Source organism: Lactuca saligna, chromosome 3 (genome assembly GCF_052625555.1).
Source record: "Lactuca saligna cultivar CGN05327 chromosome 3, ASM5262555v1, whole genome shotgun sequence".
In the NCBI taxonomy this organism is placed as follows: Eukaryota; Viridiplantae; Streptophyta; class Magnoliopsida; order Asterales; family Asteraceae; genus Lactuca; species Lactuca saligna.
This window is the reverse complement of record NC_136419.1, coordinates 103,176,363-103,183,229: the sequence shown is the minus strand read 5'-3', so window position 1 is coordinate 103,183,229 and position 6,867 is coordinate 103,176,363.

Here is a 6,867-nt window from a genome sequence, read left to right as displayed (position 1 = left end):
TCGCTGACACCACTGCTCCCCGGTGTGTGTTGTGTCCCAACTATGATGTCTCTGAAGTACAACATTGTTGATGTAAATTGTAAAAAGTCGAATATAGTGTATTGTGTTGTTTCGCATTTTATGTTATTTTACTAAGTCATTCTGTATGCGAAGTGAAAATGTATAGACTTAGTATATTTTTTGTATGTTCCCTATAAATAGGGACTTAGGCTAGAAGTAGAGAATACGAATGCTAAAACTCGCTTCTGCTTATTCTGTAATCAGTCTTAATCAATATGAGATCTGATTAATATTTACTTTTTGTGTTCTTCATATTTAATCATTCAAATCTATCTTTTCTTTTCTAAATTCTCGATAACAGTTCTCTTCAATTGGTATCAGAGCATGATTCAAACTGCTTAGATATGATTTTCGTATAAGAATCATTTGCTTTTGGAGTTACAAATTTACTCAAAATTTTCCGTGCATTTTTGGTTTTGAAAATCACTATTGATCTTCAGATTTGAATTGATTATGTATTTGAATTGTTAAGTCGAGTAATCGATTAGTGATTTGTGATCAATTCATTTGATCAAATTCTGAAATTCATCAAGTTTTCAAGTTTTCGGATATTTTCTGTGTTCATCAATGGCGAACTTCAACATGAATACAATGACTTCTTTCTCTCACTTGCTTGGTTCCTCAACTAAAATTCCAATGTTAATTCTAGAATACTATGATCAGTGGGCTGATAGAATGGAAGATTACTTAAATGGAATTGATGAAGAACTTTGGAAGTGTATCGATGGAACAGTACAAGCTCCTGCTAATGTTCAACCAATTGGATCATCCACTGCATCTACTGATGTTGAAGAACAACGAAATCGACTGAAGAATAATGAAAAGAGATGCATGAGAGAACTAAGAGGTGCTCTACCTGCTGTGGTTTATAATTACATTCGTAGTTGTAAAACAACCAAAGATATCTGGAATACTCTAAAAGAAAAGTATCAAGGTAGAGAAAAGACGAAGATCAACTCTGTGAAGCAATGTCTAGTTGAACTGAAGGAATTCAGACAAAAGGATACAGAAACTCTCAAAAATTACTATGATCGTCTGAATGAGCTTATGTTTCGCAGCAATAGGTATGGTATCACTAGATCTCTCATGGAATTCAATTTAACTTTCATTATGGGTCTTCGCAAGGAATGGCAAAGTGTGAGCATGATGATTAAGAATCAACAAAGTTTTGATACAACTACATTGAATGATCTTTACAATCAACTGAAAACACATGAATGTGAGGTCACAGAAATGTATGAAGAATAAAAACAAGCTATTGGTGGTCCGTTGGCTCTTGTTTCAAAGGTATCAGAAACTGATGAAAAAGATGGTTCAGATGAAGAAGGATTTTTGATGAACTCCGATGATGAAGCTGTAGCATTCAATTCAAACAACAGAATTAAAAAGTTTTTCAAAAAGCCTTTTAATAAAAAAGGAAAGAATAGTGATGGGAAAAATGATGTCACAAGAACTGGAGGGGAGGAGAGGAAGAAAATGGAGAAAATAGATGAAAAACAGAAAAATGCGAATGAAGAGAAAAAGTTGAAGGGTGATTCAGGAATTTACAGTCACTATTGCAATGGTGCGAATCATTTCGCAGCTGATTGCATATTGCGAAAGGAAGAAGAAAAGAAAGAAAAAGTTAAAGATGAAGCATACTACTCCAAAAAGATTGAAGAATTACGTGCTAAGACCAAAGGAGTGTCTTTAGTTGCTAAGGGAGAATCTGATGAAGAAGAAAGTGGAACTTATCAAATCTGGTCTTCAGGATCTGATGACGAGGAAATGAGGCATCCCACACATGGAGCAATGTTCGCAAGTTTTGAGGATTGCGAAGAGAACATTTCAGGGCGATGTTTTGTGTCTAAATCCACTGACAAGTCACCCATGACCACCAAGGTACGTGCAATTCTTGAATCTTTTAATATTCCTTTATTTGCTTATGATGCTGAAATTGTTTCATTTGATGATACTGTGGCTTATTTTGATTATGTTATTGTGTCTGCTAGTAATGAAGCTAAGAAATTAAATGTGCAACTTAGTGAGACACGAAGAGATTTAGAAATAAAGAAGAGCAGAGTTGAAAAATTGCAAATGCAAGTCAAAAATATAGATTGTGATAGGAATAATCTTACTAATGATGTTAGGTTGTTGCTAGCACAAAGAAACATATATTGTAATTCTGCAAAATGATTGTATGCAAAATTAACATCTTTACATCATTCTTCTGATATTAGCAAAGAACAACATAGGAAACTTTTACCTTTTCTTAAGTATGAACGTGAAAAAGTTGATGTTGTTTCTTATGATTGCGAAAATACAATTGCTCAATTTGACAAAATACCTGATGATAGATATTCATATGGTATTGTCAAAATTGATGAATTTCTGAATGCTGATGAGTTGGTTAACATTGTAAATGAAAGTTTGACAAAAAGTGAACAAGTGAAAATCATAAAGAAAACCGAAAATTCAACTCTTACCTCACAATTCAATTATGCTGATATTGATGAAAATTCTGATAATGTGAGTGAAATCAGTGAGATAGAAGAAGAAGAAGAGATTGATTGTTCTCAATTTCAATCATTAATATCACATCCAAGATCAAAGGTAAAGAAATAATAGTTGATTCAATAGTAGAGGATGAAATTGATAAATCTTCAACTTCGCAACATTGTAAGTTTGATAATGTGGAAGTTGAAAGCTGGAAATCTGATGACACTGAGGAAAATAAAGAAGAAAAGAAAATTTCAACTGAAACACCTCAAAGGGTTGTGGTTCATCAAGTGTTTGAAAATACAAATGAATTTGACAAAATTTTAAATGACAAAGGCGCACATTATTTGGAAACCAACACAGTGGTATATCCAAATTTTGTATGTACTGCTAAAACTATTTTTCCAAATCAAGTTTTTGTCACAACTGGAAATGCTGAGAAAGTTCATCCTGAGTTCAATAAAATAATTGAAAAAGATAATCAAAAGTCCACGACTGAAGGTTTTTTCGCAAATCAAAACACAGAAGAAAACAATTTAACCCAAAATCCTTATGTGTTTCAAAAACAAAAATCATTACAAAAATGGGTGGTTAAAGGTGAAAAATCAAACAAAATTTTTGAAAAAGCTGAAAACTCAAAGGTTGAAGTGAAACTAAATTCTCAAGAATTCAAATTGATGGTTGGAAATTACTCAACAGAAAATAATGTTTCAAAAAGACAAGCAAGAAAAGTAATTTTCTGGCAAGTTGTGTCTAATGAAAAATCAAGAGATGAAAAAGAACAAATTTCAAAAACATCATCAAAATTTCAAAACAAAAACACACAAACATATTCAAGTTTTCATAAACAAATAAACTCTGTTGACAAAGTTCCATATATTCGCAAATATGACAACAATCGAAAATTTGAGAATTCGCAAAAATTTGCAAATAATCAAAAGTTTCAAAATGTTGGCAAATTCACGAATACTTCATCAAGTTTGAAGAACTCAACTCAAGTCAAAGTGAAATTTTCACCAAAACAACCAAAATTTCCAAATCCTTCAATATCAAAGCCAACCAAAGTTTCATACACAAAAGGAAAATCTGATGTAAGTACGATCAATCATTGGTTTGAAGGGAAAGGAAAGAAATATCAAAGTGGAAAGTTTTCAGAAGATCAAATCAAAAGTGCATTTGATAAGTTCACAAATAATTCTTCAACTGCTAGTACATCATCTCATAATTCGCAAGTTCCGGTTCAAAAATGGAAACCAGTTATCAAAAATGCGAATGTTGTGATGGATAAGATTACAATCAATGAGAATCCAAAATTATTGAATGACTATATCTCAATATCTAGAACTGATGATGTTGATATAATGGATTCTGTTACAAACTAAGTGAAAACATGGTTTTTAAATTCCAAAAAGTTGTTTAATTCTACTAATGATGGACCCAATAAGTCTTGGGTTCCTAAAATTTTTCAATAAATGCAGGTGATATGTGACGAGCAATATGATATGAAATGGTATATTGATAGTGGTTGCTCTCGTCATATGACTGGAAGAAAGGAAAATTTGCGAGATTACAGAAGCTTGGAAAATGCTGGAGTAGTCAAATTTGGAAATAATCACAAGTGTCAAGTGAAAGGGTATGGGAAAGTCACAAATGGAAACTTCACAGTAAACAGAGTTGCCTATGTTGAAGGACTTCAACATAATTTGATAAGTGTATCACAACTTGTTGTGGGTACTGGAAATCAAGTTGTATTTAATGAAGAAGGAAGTATCATCTCAAATGCAAAGACAAATGAAATACTTTTCAAATCCAAAAGATATGGTGATATGTTTACACTGGACATCAAACCAATTGTGGGAAAACCAGCTGTGTGTTTACTATCAAAAGCATCTAATGATCTCAGTTGGCTTTGGCATAGAAGATTGTCACATTTGAACTTTCGAAATATAAATAAACTTGTAACTGAAGATTTAGTTCGAGGGTTACCAGTACTAAAATTTGACAATGATTCTTTGTGTGCAACTCGCGAACAAGGAAAAAAACATCGAAAAGGTCATCCGATTGTAATAGATTCAAAAATAGTAGATCCATTGGAACTTCTTCACATTGATCTATGTGGACCATCAACTGTTGCAACAATAAATAAAAAGCGGTATATTTTAGTTGTTGTAGATGATTTCTATAGATTCACGTGGGTGTTTTTTCTCAGGTTAAAATCTGAAGTTGCTCAGACGATGATTGATTTTATCAAAAAGATTGAAATTAGTCTGAAGAAAAATATACGAAAAATTAAAAGTGATAATGGTTCAGAGTTTAAAAATCAAACTCTTGACATTTTTCTCACAAACAAAGGCATTTCGCATAATTTCTCATCACCATATACACCACATCAAAATGGTGTAGTTGAAAGAAGAAATCGATCTCTATGCGAAGTTTCCAGAACCATGTTAACATATGCGAATCTACCTCAATATCTTTGGGCAGAAGCTGTGTCTACAACATGTTTTACTCAGAATCAATCATACATTCATCGAAGATTCAATGTTACTCCATATGAAATAATCAATAATCAGAAACCTAACGTAAAATTCTTTCATGTTTTTGGTTGCAGGTGCTTTATTATGAATCTCAAAGATAATTTGTCCAAGTTTCAAGCTAAAGCTGATGAAGGCATCTTCTTAGGATATTCACAGAATTCAGTTGCATACAAAGTGCTTAATAAACGAACAAGAAAAATTGAAGAAACTTTCAATTTAACATTTGATGATTACTATCTTAAACAAATTGATAGTAAATTCGATAATAAACCAATACTTGCGGATTCAAATACTCAAATTGATAATTCTGAAATTAATGATTTTGATTATGACTTAATTTTCGGAATTCTTGACAGGGCAATTGATGCAGAAAATAACGCTCCTGATAATCAAACATCAGAATCCTCAAAACATACTGATGAATCAACGATAACTACAACATCGATAACTTGTGAAAGCACACCAGATGTTCATATGGAGGAGGAAAACACAAGTATCCATGAAGATTGTCTGCCAACTTTTGAGGGGGAGAAAGAAATTATGAATCATCAAGTTGAGGGGGAGCATTCGAAAAATCAACAGGAACATCATTTTGAGGGGGAGTATCAAAATGCAGATCATGTTGAGGGAGAGTATCAAAATGCAGATCATGTTGAGGGAGAGCATGATGAAACAGAGACAATTAATCTTGATAAAAATGCAGAATTTCATGAATTTAATGATAACTCATCTGTTGCAGGATCTGAAAATAAAGATATGTATGAAGATGTACCATTAGAATTTGATCCAAATTATCCACCACTTGTGAAATGGACAAGAAATCATCCAAAAGAACAGGTAATTGGTAATCCATAAGAAGGTGTGTTGACTAGAGCTCAACTTCGTGCGAAAAATGAGGTATTGAATGCAAACCGAGAACTTTGTATGTTTAATGTCTTTATTTCGAAAATAGAGCCAAAAACAGTAAAGAATGCTATGGAACACTCAGATTGGGTTGTTGCTATGCAATCTGAATTGGCTGAATTTGAACGAAACAAGGTTTGGAGATTAGTTTCTAAACCTTCTGATGTTTCAATTGTTGGATTAAAATGGATTTTTAAAAACAAAACCGACAAAGATGGCAATATTATTCGAAATAAAGCAAGACTAGTGGTTAAAGGTTATTCGCAAAGAGAAGGCATTGATTATGAAGAAACATTTGCACCTGTTGCACGACTTGAAGCAGTTCGCATATTTTTAGGCTATGCAGCTCACAAAGACTTTGATGTTTATCAAATGGATGTTAAATGTGCATTCTTAAATGGAAAACTCGAAGAAACAGTGTATGTTGATCAACCACCAGGATTTGTAAACAATGAGCATCCTGATCATGTTTATATTTTAGATAAAGCTGTATATGGGTTAAAACAAGCACCAAGGGCCTGGTACGCAACACTTACAAATTTCTTGAAACAATCTAAATTTAAACAAGGATCAGTCGACCCCACATTATTTCGCAAGAAAGTTGGGTGTCATCTAATGCTTGTTTAAATTTATGTTGATGATATTATCTTTGGTTCAACTAATCCAGTATTGTCAATTGAATTTGAAAATTTAATGAAAAGTCAGTTTGAAATGAGCATGATGGGAAAAATTAATAATTTTCTTGGTTTAAACATAAGACAGAACAGGCAAGGAATCTTAATCAATCAAGAAAAATATACAAAGAACTTGCTTGAAAAGTTTGGAATGCTTAATAGCACGAAGCTCAGAGTCCCTATGGCTGTAGGAACATGACTAACTCCTTCGTTAG